General features: G+C 39.9%; 1 protein-coding gene across 2 annotated transcripts in view; it reads left to right on the forward strand.

The window, feature by feature from the left end:
- Positions 1-13,533, forward strand: part of LOC144826656 (hydroxylysine kinase-like) — a 248,876-nt gene that overhangs the window by 23,392 nt on the left and 211,951 nt on the right. The gene's annotated exons all lie outside the window — the stretch shown is intronic.

Consider the following 13,533-nt stretch of genomic DNA (forward strand, 5'->3'; position numbering starts at 1 on the left):
GACTCACTCACTGAGTCATCAACGTGATGGCGTTCACGTTGTGGGGAATTCATTGGCTGAAACAGCCGCAGCGGCAGCCACTAAATCGGCTCCCGTAGATCGAAAAAAGCGTACATTAAAATACATTGACGGTGAAACATTGCTGGCGGTGAAAACGTCATCAAAAGGCGACTGCTCAGCGTTACCGATCAACTATCCACTCAATTATACATACATAATCGATGCAAACTCCGTCCCTTTTGCTCGAATCCCTGGAGTGGGGGATAGAGTGATTCCAAACATGGACAGGAGACACTTGTTAATCGCAGACGCACACATGGGCGAGGGTCACAGACGCCCCTTCTAATCTCGGATAAACCATTAGCCTGTGTTTATCTAGACCACTGCGGTCCCTTACAAAGGGATGGTAACTATAAATATATCTTGGTCGCAGTGGACTCATGCACGAGATTCATATGGATGTGGCCCCAGCGAACGGCTGACGCCAGAACTGTTATAAAAGATTTGCGGGTCTTTATCGGCACATACGCAATTGGCATTCTGCATTCGGACAATGGTCCTGCTTTTAGCTCTCGGGCTTATAAGGAGGCCATGGTCAGCATGGGCGTGCAATTGCGGTACTCTTGTCCATTTCACCCTGAGGGGAACGGAATTGTTGAAAGAAAAAACCGTGACATAAAGCAATCTATAACGGCAAAGGTATTAGGTTCGGGAGCTGGGTGGGTCAAACATCTAATAAGTGTCCAACGTAGTCTAAATACCTTGCCAAGAAATTCTCTGAAGGGATTCAGTCCGTACGAATTATTATTCGGAACTAGGATGTTGATCTCTGACCTTGATAGTCAGACTTCAGTGGTAATAGAAAAAAGCTTTGATGTCAAAGACCGTTTGGCTATTTTGCAGGACTTAAACAAAACAAGAAAAGACCTGAGCAACATACAGTTGAAACAACAGCCAACAACCACTGAAGAATCACCACCTGTCCCAGCAAGACCTGTCTGGATTCCAAAAGTCGGGGATCTAGTCAGGGAGAAGATCGCGGTAAAGAAGGAATTTGGGCCTTCTTACAGAAAAGCAGTTCCTGTCTTGTCTGTCAACGGGACAAGATCAGTTGTACTACCGCCACTTGCTGGAAAAAAGGAGAACCGAGTTGTATCAATCGACCTGGTAAAACCACAACATGTGGCCAATAACAAACAGTAGGCCAAGCGGACTCCCAATAAGTAGCAGAACACCAAGGTTTGCTACCAGTACAGAGGTCCTAACAAAGAGGCTCATCACTTTCGAAACGCCTACAGAAGAACAACAAGGACTATGCAACAATGCAATAGAACTTAGACCTCTGAAAACCCAAATAAAGACATTTAGCAGAGACACACCAATCTATACTGAAGTACCAAGTGAAAATGCAAAAAACAAAAATCCTGAACCAATTGGAACAATTGACAGAACTGCATCCGGTTACTTCATCAACTTCGATGATTCCTCTGAAGGCTTCAGCGAACAAAAGACACAGCCATCATCAAAATCCTTTAAAGACAAAGCGAAGGAACTTTTGAAACAACTAAAAGAAACATATCTGATTTCTCCATGGATTGAATTTTGGGTGGGTTTTGGTGCATTTATCCTCATACTTTGGCTCATCATGGTATTTACTTTGGGACGCTTCATTGAGGGAAAATATGCTAAAATGGACACAGCAAGTCAGAACATCAACTTGGTCCTCAAACCACACACATCTTCACACGTCGAGAAACGAGAACTTTCTTCAGAACTTTCTTCAGCCAACTTCACAGCAATTCCAATACCTGGTGGGGTAGCCTGGGACAACACTGACTATGAAATTTATGGTCCGGTCGAGATCCTGAAATATCCACACCAAATTAAGATCTCTTTGAGTGACTTTGCGAAACCAAACTCATTTGCTGATGATTGGGACTTTGAAAGTATAAACAATATGATGTCTGACTTAGTAATGTCTGCTAAATTTACAAAACATGATTATTTGCAAGGTTCTACAAATTATGATAGTATGTATTGCTATAACCACTATGGTAACCATTTCTTGCATAAATCTGCACAACCTAGAAATGTTTTAAAATTTAATCAATGGGAACATTGTGCTACACCTCCAAAAGGGAGCTCTAGAACCGTTTATGACAAATATTCATACTTTCAAGGTTTTAACACTAGTAATGCTGAAACATTTTATTACAAATTGTCAAACAAGACAGGGACCAAAACCATGATAACCAACACAAAATTGATTTATTCTGATTCATTCTTTGAAAAAATGAATACTTTTGGATTCAATTATTGGGACAAAAATGTTGATTTGAAAAGTGTTTGGGGCACAAAAGAATGGCAAGTACAGGGTTTAGAAGCTTTGTTTAGAGCCTGCATGATCCCAGAACAAATGATATTTTTAAATGACACTGTTCAACAAACCACCTGTCTTGGCTTAGCCAAAATCAAAGATTTAAATAACCCGTCTATTCCAAAGCCAACAATGTTTAGCAATAACTCTGATACAGATGAAGGAATAGACATAAACCATATACTTAACCAAAACAGAACAAATCCTGATCGGAAACAATGGTTGATCTGGCCCACAGATGCAAATAACTGTCAAGATAGATTCCTGAATAAAACACAGGGTTTCAAAATGACCAGGCCAGACCCTAGATATCCCCAAAGACATCATCCAGGGATAATAACAACCTACAGTGTGGGCAAATTATGCCTTCAATGGCTACAAACTTCCACACTGCCTGAAATTAAGCAACACCTAACTTTACTTACTGATGGTGCTGACTTGCGTGATTTCATAATGGGACCACGCAAACAGCGTCAAAAGCGTTTCATAGCAGCCTCTGTATATGCAGCATACAATGAGGCCTGGAAGGTTACTCAAATTGAGACAGCAGAAAGAATACGGGAAATTGACCGTATCAATTTGGAAAAATCACTTTCTGTAGTGGACAATGGGTTAATGACTCTGTCCTCCAGAATATTTTCATTGGACAGCATTGTGTCTTCAGCAATCGATATATTATCGCAAGACTTACTGTTATTACAACATGGTCAGTCACAATTGCGCTCTATTGTACAGCTTGGCTGGACGTTACAAAATCTGCGTTCAGGCTATGTGCCTTGGCGTTTAATCAACACAACGTCACTATTCCAAATCTTTAACCTTACTGATAGACAAATCGGTATGGCGCAGAAGGGTGCTGATTATACAATCTTGAGCATTGAAAAACTAGAAAGATTACCGTTGACAATGTCAGAACGACCTGTCAGTGAATGGATAATCCACGGAATCATAAATATTCCAATCTCAACCTTCAGGTTTCAATACTGCCAAAAATATATACAGGCTGGCATGTACGAAAAATTGGGAAAGGGGTACCTTAAAACAACTTGGAACCTGCCCTATTCACATGCATGTGTCAGTAACAAAGGACAGAAAGTGTTTCTTAGTGGCAACAATTGTGCTATGTCACTAAGCGGCACGCTTCTGTGTAACGGTATTAGTTTGCACGGAGCCTGTGAAGGGAATTCATACAACCTTTCATGTCACCAGCAAGGCGCACCTGCAACTGAAATAGAACCATTCTTTCAAAGACTCTATAATGGGAGTTACATTCTTATTGTAGACCGCAGATGCTGTAGTCTTATGCCCGGGACTCCTTATCTCGTCACTACGACGGCGAAGGTCAAGTGCTGTGGACGTTCTTTGTTCCCCAGCTCCTTTCCAGACAGGGAGGCGAGGGCATGGCCCAGTTTGAAAATTACTTCTATTCGAATAGACACTTTAAGCAGAATGAAAACAGTGCTTCTTCAGACGCCTACAAGGCTCACGTCATCTAAAGAAACGTATGATCTACAAGTCGCAAGGAGGACTGCAGAGATACATACATTATTATCAACCAATTCCCCCGTACATTTCGCGGAAATCCTGAGCGAAATCTTAAATATTTCTGATACCACTGGGGTCTCAAAGGTATTTAAGACAGTATTTTCGATGGCATTAACACCATTCAAAGCCATACTGGGTATTTTTCCAGATTTCGTCCATTCGATTTTTGGCGGACTTCCCTTGATCCTGGGACTAATTGCAGGAATCCTATTCCTAGTCCTTATTTTTCGTTATGGCAACCCATGTCACAGAACAAACTCTCACGACAATGGAAGACACGATCCTAGCCATTGGATACCGGGACCGGATATCAAAAATCCTGGGACTTTCCCGGCTTAGAGACCTAAACATGACTTGGTTTCTATCATTTCGACCAATGTGGCAAAGGTGTGTTTTACCTGTACTAAGGTGTCTGCTATGCGGAGAAGAATGCGTGTTAGACACCTGTCTGACGCTACAATCGGATGCGCCGGTGGATGCAGATACACTGTTGGTTCCTACCAAGGTTCACGCACTGTGCTGCCCTCAAAGGCTGCCAATTCTGATGACGGCATTCCTGGAATCTTCACCACTGCGATTGAAGAGTAGTGAAGTTCAAGATGAAAGCAGCATCGAACAGGTACGACCTTCTGTCAGCAATGCAAATCAGAATGTCAATGCAGACAATCATGCGCATGAATGCATGGTTACACCTATTTCCGACTTAGTGGAACTTTCCCATGAAGCTGTTGACAGTTTTTTCGAAAGCCTGAATGATATGATGTTCTCTCCGGAACAGACATAGAGACTTTTGAGTAAACTCGCACACGGCGTTCCCTGAATCCGGCCTTCAACTTAAAAAATAAAGTCACATGAACAATTACAATCCAGTTCACGGACAGCAACTTTTTTCAGCAAGCCCTTAAAATATTTTTCTATATATTTTTCCCCGGGACACTGATCTTCTGCTTAAAGTAAGAAACTATTCCTAGAGAACTAAGATTTCTATTTTTTTAGATACTTTATAGACTTTATATAGACTTTAGCTGCCCGCTGGTATGTTCACAATATATTTTATGTGATGAAATGGTTTCGACTTTTTTTCTGTATAGCCATATTAAGAGCCATTTCATGTGTATTTCTCATATACCAAAAAGCAATAATGCATAACAATGCATGTTTACTTTTGCATTTAATTCATAGCTTAAGTGCATACTATATATATGACTGCAATTTTTCAGTATATTTGAAAATTTCAAAATGCATTTATGTATTTTGGGGTGGTAAGGTATACACTATACTCTATAGTATGTTATACTATGTTATACTATGCATAGATTAGTAGATATGACCATAGTTAGCGTGGAGTGGGTGTCGTGTATTTCTATAGGTTCTGAATCGATCCCCCTATTCCTGACCATATTCTGGTTAACCTACCTAGCTAGTTAACTAACAGTCAGCCCATGAGGCAAGAAATCCCCCATGATGCAGATACCGTTATCTGACGCAGTCACACTACGGCACAGGAACGTGTTATCTGATTAGGTCATAACGCTTGAGATCTAATTAGACAAGCGACATTCCTCCAGCCCCTGATAAGGCATACGACGTTCTCATAACAAATCAAACCTATGACAACCTGGATAATCCGTGCGGCCATTGTTTTGATTTCACAGAGAACTTTAGTAAAGAATGTGCTAACGAGCAAGTCGTATGACATCTTTATTGACGTACCTATGTCCATCCTTACGTCAATCCCGGCACCTTTAAGGTATAAATATTGCCGACCTTGCCCTATGCAAACACACGCGTGGTGACAAGACGGAGCAGCCATACTTGCAGAAGCAGACCCCGCAGGCAACAGCCCCGCCTTCCTGATGCGCTGAGAGACGCGCTGCTATCTCAAGCCGAGAGACCCAGCACCGGCGCTTCTGGGCAGCCCTCGCAGGCAGCCTGGAATATCGAGAGCAGAGAAAGAGATACCATTCCTCATTCATCCTAAATTCCAGGTACAGAACTGAATCACCCCTCCTAGAGAATTCTTTAGTTATTCACTTGGCAAAAACAAACTTAACTTAAACTGTAACTTTCTATTCCCGCCCACGCATTAGACTTAGGTCAGGTACACGGGGTAGGCGTATTTAGAAACACCAGTTGAGTACGTTTAGTCAAATGTATATGTGTATGTAAATATATTTTAATCATTTTAAACATCATATGGCTCAGAAACCATATCAATGTTTTACAGTATTATTTTATACTATTGCTTTTAATGTATGCACTTTACTTAACTATAAGTATTGCAATAATATCGATCCATTTCTCTTGTACGAGAAAAGAGACTGATCAATAAATAACATCTTTTATTGAACACGCCCGTCTCTTCCTTTTCTCTACATTCTGATGAGACTAAGAATGCACGTACTGACTGAGTAAAATAATTGCCTTGTGCTCACACGACTCTTGAGATTGACTCTTGATTAGGGGAGAGCAAAGTTGTCATGTTCTATGGTTGTCAGAAACTAAATCCCTTCTTGTCTAATCAGGGGAGTTAATCCTTCCTTGAACATTCGAGAAAGTTTCTAGCGAACTCTGAGCTTAGCTGGCAAACCCAAAAATTAAGTCTAGTATCGACAGTAGTAGACCTAGTTAACGTCTGGTCTAGGCCTTTACTGCTGTAGGTACTATTCCAATGCGCAGAGCCTATTGGGAAAATAGGAGCTACACTACAAAACAACTGTCATGACACTCATCTCCAAAGTACACAAATAGTGTAATAGTGCAACATGTGGCAGGATGTCATAAGTGATGTGTTGACAATTATGTGCCGATGCTGGGCACCGGAAACCACCGGCTCAGCTTAGTCACTGCTCCCTGATTCTTTTGAAAGTACAATGGTAGCTTGGTTTCCTACTTTTTATTTATTACTTACCATTCCAAAGCCTATCCACTCCATCATGCTATGTGAGCCTGTTATTTTGTGAGTTTTCCAGTTTCTTGATGTTTGATTCATTCCAGGTTACAAAACCACTGTCTTACCACTCTTCATTTGTTCCACATGCATGCATGTACTCCTACCCTCATTCTGACCACACAAACATTTCTCCTACCTCTCATCACTTATGGCTCTTTGACTTTTCTGATTTTCCTGTTATATCCCCATCATGCTTGTGTCTCCCCACAGTTCTACATTTAGCTCCTCATCTTTAACAGACCTCCTCCTTCCATCCTTTTCGATATGTGCCCTGTAACATGTCCTCTCCCACATATTTGGCTTCACCTTAGAATGGCTCACTTAAACTCTTGGTCAACTACATTTTGGTTGGTTTCTGGTCACTTTAGCCCACTACCCCTACAAAAAATATCACTCATGACGATATTCTCTATCCTCTACTGTCTCACGAATGACTACTATTAAAGTAATGACTTTGAAAACTAAAGGTCATAATCACCCTGTAAAATGGTGTAAAATCTCGGACTATTGTCACAATTCAGCCAGTGATATAATATTTCTTCAAGAAACAAAAACTGGTTTTAAGCAAGCTCTCTCTCTATGGGCCATATGTATCAACAGACTATTTTGCGATTCCTAAATAGCGATTTTTAAGGAATCGCTATTTAGAAATCGCAAAATGGTATGTATGTAGGAAATCGCTTCTTTTTAGCGATTCCTTAACATTCCTAAATTGCGATTAGCAAATTGCTAATCGCAAATTGCCCATTCATTTCTATGGGCCAGGAAGCCCATAGGAATGAAGGGGAAATTTGCGATTAGCAATTTGCTAATCGCAAATTGTGAATATTTTCAAGGGTGCAAGGGTGTCTCAAGAACACCCTGCTGCACCCCTGAAAATGACATGTGTGGGAATATGGCGCACATGTATGAGCGTCATATGGCACCTTTAGATTTAAAAAAAATTGCTTTTGTAAAAGAATTTGCAACTTACCACCAACTAGAAGTTAGTGGTAATTTACGAATCCTTATGGGCATTTTTGAATAATTTTTTCTTTGATACATTGCATTTAAGGAATCGCAAAATTTGCGATTCCTTAAGTGCAATCGCAAAATAAGGAATGGCAAATTTTGCGATTCCTTATTTTGCAGCCAAAATGTTTCATACATACCATTTAGCAAATTAGCATTTGCAAAGGCCGAAATTCTGCGAATTTCAGCCTTTGCGAATGCGAATTTGCTTGATACATATGGCCCTATGTGCGGCGGATGGATTAATGACCTGGCGTGGTCAGAAACAGTCTCCAAAAAATTAAGATATTGCACTAATTTTCAGAAAATCTGCTTTTTGAAGGGCTGCTCATGTACGTGGCACAATCAGTGCGGCAGGCCCACTAGTAGCCTTTTATTTTACAGTCACTGGACACACACAGGGCACTTTACTAAGGACTTACTAGTAAATCAGATATGCCAATCTTGTATACACCAATCACCAATACATTTTAGACACGATAGCACATGCACTTTAGCACTGCTCACCAGTGGTAAAGTGCTCAGAGCTCTCAAACCAATAGGTCAGAAAAAATGCAGAGGGAAGGCAAAATGTTTGGGGATGACCCTGTAGGAAGGTATGAGGTAATAGCAAGTCTTTTTGAAACATTAGGTTTAGCTCAGCTTGGCTCCCTTTCGGTGCTTAATTTGTAAGATACTATTTTTTATTTTATTGATTTTGTGGCAGTGGAAAGTTGCCTAATAGAAAGTACATGGAAGAAATACAGATATTACAGAAAAATAATTCATCAGAAAGAATAAACAATAATTAACACATAAAGAAACAAAATCATATCCAGTTTGTTATCGGTGACGATAGTTTTCGACCAAAAGCCTTTTTTCCCCGGCCCTTGAGTTTATACACCGCATTTTCCAACTGATAAATACTTAACAACTCAAATTGCCAGTGATGAAATACTGGAGGGTCAGGATCTAGCCACCGAGAGGTTACACAATATCGATATACAGACATAGCTATAAATAGAAAGCCTTCTTCTTCAACCGTCTTATTACCAATTTGATCAGTTTGAATTCCAAATATTATTAGTTCCGGTGATAGAACAACAGATGATTCCAAAATAATATTTAGAAAACCTTGTACTTTTGTTGAAAATTGAGTTAATTTCAAACAACTGAAAAACATATGAATTGAATCGGCGGCCAAATGTCCACAATGTCGACATTTGGTACCCTTCTGGGCTTTCCATTTCACAAATTTTGCCGGTGTATAATACAAATCAAAAATAGACATGAAATGCTGACTTTTAAATGATCCATTAAATATAACCTTGCGGCCCACATCTAAAGACCTAGATATGTTCAATTCCCGACGCGGCAGGGTCTTGGAACAGGGTCAACGGACTCGATAATTCTCGCCTCAGTGCCTACTCTAACCAGGGAACACACTCGGTAACTCTGGGCATTAAGCTTGCCTCATCTATACAACGGCCCCCCACAGACGCCGGGGATGCCTGGTTTCACCCTGGAGATACCCAGAAAGGGACCAGCTCACAGGGAAAACCAGGACGGGTTCCCCAGCGGTCTACAGCGCCAGGACACTCGGGTAGAGTAACAGTGCGCTTTACAAGTATCCCACATTTACATAAACATTTATGTCAACCTTTCCAATTCCAAGACTTCTTTGCCATTTGTCTGCATATGTGTCTAAATTATATTGAGTTCTCTTTAACAACATTTGATATATTACACCAATTCTGTTTTTTTTCCTGCATCTTTCTAGCACATCTATTTTATTCATTGAGTCAGTGTTTAATAAATTGCTTGGCTCTAGAAAACTACGAATCTGCAGGTATTTGAAAAAATCCCCTTTGTTAAGACAGTATTCGTTCTGCAAATAAGCGTATGCTACAAATTGCACATCCTGATACAACAACCCGAATGAGCAGATCTTAAGATCATTCCATCTCTGCATAACGGAATCACTAAAAATTCCGGGCAGCGAGGGATTTCTCAAAAAAGGCGTATAATAATTCAGATTAGAAAAAAAATTAAATCTCTTCTTAATTTGTTTCCAGATCTGTAGTGCCGAAATAATAATTTTAAGCTTTGTTTTTTTATAATAGCTTGGTTCTATAATCCTAAATAGACATTGTCAGGCTTCTGCTCCCAGAAGCATTCCATAGATTGATGGCATCATAGCTTCATCTAAACTAAGATCTTGGAAAATTAGAATACTCATTAATCTCAATGAGACTGCCCAATAATATAATCCAAAGCTCGGGATACCCAAGCCTCCCCTCAGTTTTGGTAAAATACACCATTTAAGAGATCTTCTGGCTCTTCGATAGCCCCATATAAACCTAGAAATAATTCTATCTAATTTGTTGAAAAAAATCGAAGGAAACAAAAGCGGTATGGAACGAAATAGGAAGAGAAATTTAGGAAATATAATCATTTTTTTTTTTCAGAACAAGATGGAAATATAATCATTTTTACTGCATTCGTACGACCCCATAAGGATAAATGCAAATTATTTAATCTCTCGAGAGTCCTATTAATGGAAAATAATAAAGGATCTGAATTAAGCCGGACAATGTCCTCCAATTTGGCAGAAATTGTAACACCAAGATATGTAGCAGTAGATGTAACTGCAACACCCTCTGGTCTGCCTATCGGCCAATAGATTAGCTGAGTCTTCGAGACATTCAGCTTGTATCCTGATCTCTCACCAAATTCCTGGGCAAGTTCTATGATTTTGGATAAAGATGAACCGACATCTGAGGTGACGATCGCGACATCGTCAGCGTATGCGAGGATTTTATGTTCTACCTGATGAAATATTACCGGGGGAATTCTAGTTTCCTTTGTCAATAAATTCAAATAAGGTTCAATATATAATGCGAACAACAGGGGGTAACAGGGGCACCCCTGCCTCGTCCCCCTTGTGATCGGAAAAGGAGAACACGTCTCAGTACCTACACAGATTACTGCCTTAGGATTTGTGTATAATGCCTGAATGGCCTTAATATATTCAATAGAGACCCCCTTCCATACCAGAACAGACCACAGGAACCCTCAGTCGACCCTATCGAAAGCTTTTTCCGCGTCCAACAGGACAACGCCAACTGGGGATCCTGTGGCCTGCGCCCAATCCAACAGGGTTATGATACGTCTGATATGATAAAACCATGCTGAGTTTTAGAAACCAGAAGAGGCATTATATCATTTAATCGATTGGCCAATATTTTTGAGAAGATTTTACTATCTGATGTGATAAGAGATATTGGCCGATAAGATCCTACTTCAGTTCCGTCTTTCCCTTTTTTTTTAAATACTACGATGGTAGCCAGAGACCAGGAGACGGGTGGATGTCCTTGAAAAGGTTTTTGGAAAATCTTAAGCAGTTCAGGTTTAAGCATATTTCTGAAAGTGCAATAAAATTCTAGGGGTATTTTGTCTGGCCCCATCGCTTTACCAGGAGCTAGACTGAGAATGGCTGATTCGATCTCATCCCAAGTGATAGAAGCGGCTAGAAGTACTTTATCTCCTTCAGTAATCGGTACACTATCGATATTCCTCAGATAATCCAAAGGATGCTTGGCTTCATTGATTTTGTTATTAGATTTATTGTATAATGATTTATAAAAGCCGCTGAATGCCTTTAAAATCCCTACTTTAGATTATTGAGAGACTCCTTCTAAATCAGTAATTTTAGTTATTTCGTTCATAGCGGCCTTTTGTCTTAACCTTTGAGCTAGAATTCTGCCTGTTTGTTCGTTTAATTCATAACATTCCGGCTTATGTTGTTTATGTTTAACAGCAACCTGATCAGCTAAAAAGGAATATGAAACAACATGTTCTATGGTTAAGAGTCGCTGAGCCTCTTCAATGCCTTGTCCATTTTTGATATTAGCAGCTAGTTTTAGCTCTGCCTTCCTTACTTTATCGAGTTTATTCATAAACGCCACTTGTTCCTTCCTACGTTGAAAATTGGAGTAACTAATTGTTTCCCCCCTCACAATGGTTTTAAAGGCATCTCATATGACTTGAGTTGAAGCTGTCTCATTATTACGTACAAAATAATTTTATTTGTAAGATACTAAGTGCCAGGGATCTTGCCAGGAAGCCACTGTAGCGTGCACCATTTGTTGCTCCTGTCAGTGTAGCCAATGCCAGAAACAGCACAACTATTATTAATCATGCTCTTGCAAGTTTGACAATTCAAACTATTCCAGGCCCCTAAAGCTATAAGAACAGTTTTGGTATCATTTATTAGTTGTTTTTATGTACATTGAACTACTTACCATTCCAAAGCCTATCCACTCCATCATGCTATGTGAGCCTGTTTTTTGTGAGTTTTCCAGTTTCTTGATGTTTGATTCATTCCAGGATACAAAAACACTGTCTTTCCACTCTTCATTTGTTCCACATGCATGCATGTACTCCTACCCTCATTCTGAGCACACAAACATTTCTCCTACCTCTCATCACTTATGGCTCTTTGACTTTTCTGATTTTCCTGTTATATCCCCATCATGCTTGTGTCTCCCCACAGTTCTACATTTATCTCCTCATCTTTAACAGACCTCCTCCTTCTATCCTTTTCGATATGTGCCCTGTAACATGTCCTCTCCTGCATATTTGGCTTCACCTTAGAATGGCTTACTTAAACTCTTGGTCAACTACATTTTGGTTGGTTTCTGCTCACTTTAGCCCACTACCCCTACAAAAAATATCACTCATGACGATATTCTCTATCCTCTACTGTCTCACGAATGACTACTATTAAAGTAATGACTTTGAAAACTAAAGGTCATAATCACCCTGTAAAATGGTGTAAAATCTCGGACTATTGTCACAATTCAGCCAGTGATATAATATTTCTTCAAGAAACAAAAACTGGTTTTAAGCAAGCTCTCTCTCTATGGGCCATATGTATCAACAGACTCTTTTGCGATTCCTAAATAGCGATTTTTAAGGAATCGCTATTTAGAAATCGCAAAATGGTATGTATGTAGGAAATCGCTTCTTTTTAGCGATTCCTTAACATTCCTAAATTGCGATTAGCAAATTGCTAATCGCAAATTTCCCATTCATTTCTATGGGCCAGGAAGCCCATAGGAATGAAGGGGAAATTTGCGATTAGCAATTTGCTAATCGCAAATTGTGAATATTTTCAAGGGTGCAAGGGTGTCTCAAGAACACCCTGCTGCACCCCTGAAAATGACATGTGTGGGAATATGGCGCACATACATGCCCTAAGGGCATGTATGAGCGTCATATGGCACCTTTAGATTTAAAAAAAATTGCTTTTGTAAAAGAATTCGCAACTTACCACCAACTAGAAGTTAGTGGTAATTTACGAATCCTTATGGGCATTTTTGAATTATTTTTTCTTTGATACATTGCATTTAAGGAATCGCAAAATTTGCGATTCCTTAAGTGCAATCGCAAAATAAGGAATGGCAAATTTTGCGATTCCTTATTTTGCAGCCAAAATGTTTCATACATACCATTTAGCAAATTAGCATTCGCAAAGGCCGAAATTCTGCGAATTTCAGCCTTTGCGAATGCGAATTTGCTTGATACATATGGCCCTATGTGCGGCGGATGGATTAATGACCTGGCGTGGTCAGAAACAGTCTCCAAAAAATTAAGATATTGCACT

Source organism: Lissotriton helveticus, chromosome 3_2 (assembly GCF_964261635.1).
Source record: "Lissotriton helveticus chromosome 3_2, aLisHel1.1, whole genome shotgun sequence".
NCBI lineage: Eukaryota > Metazoa > Chordata > Amphibia > Caudata > Salamandridae > Lissotriton > Lissotriton helveticus.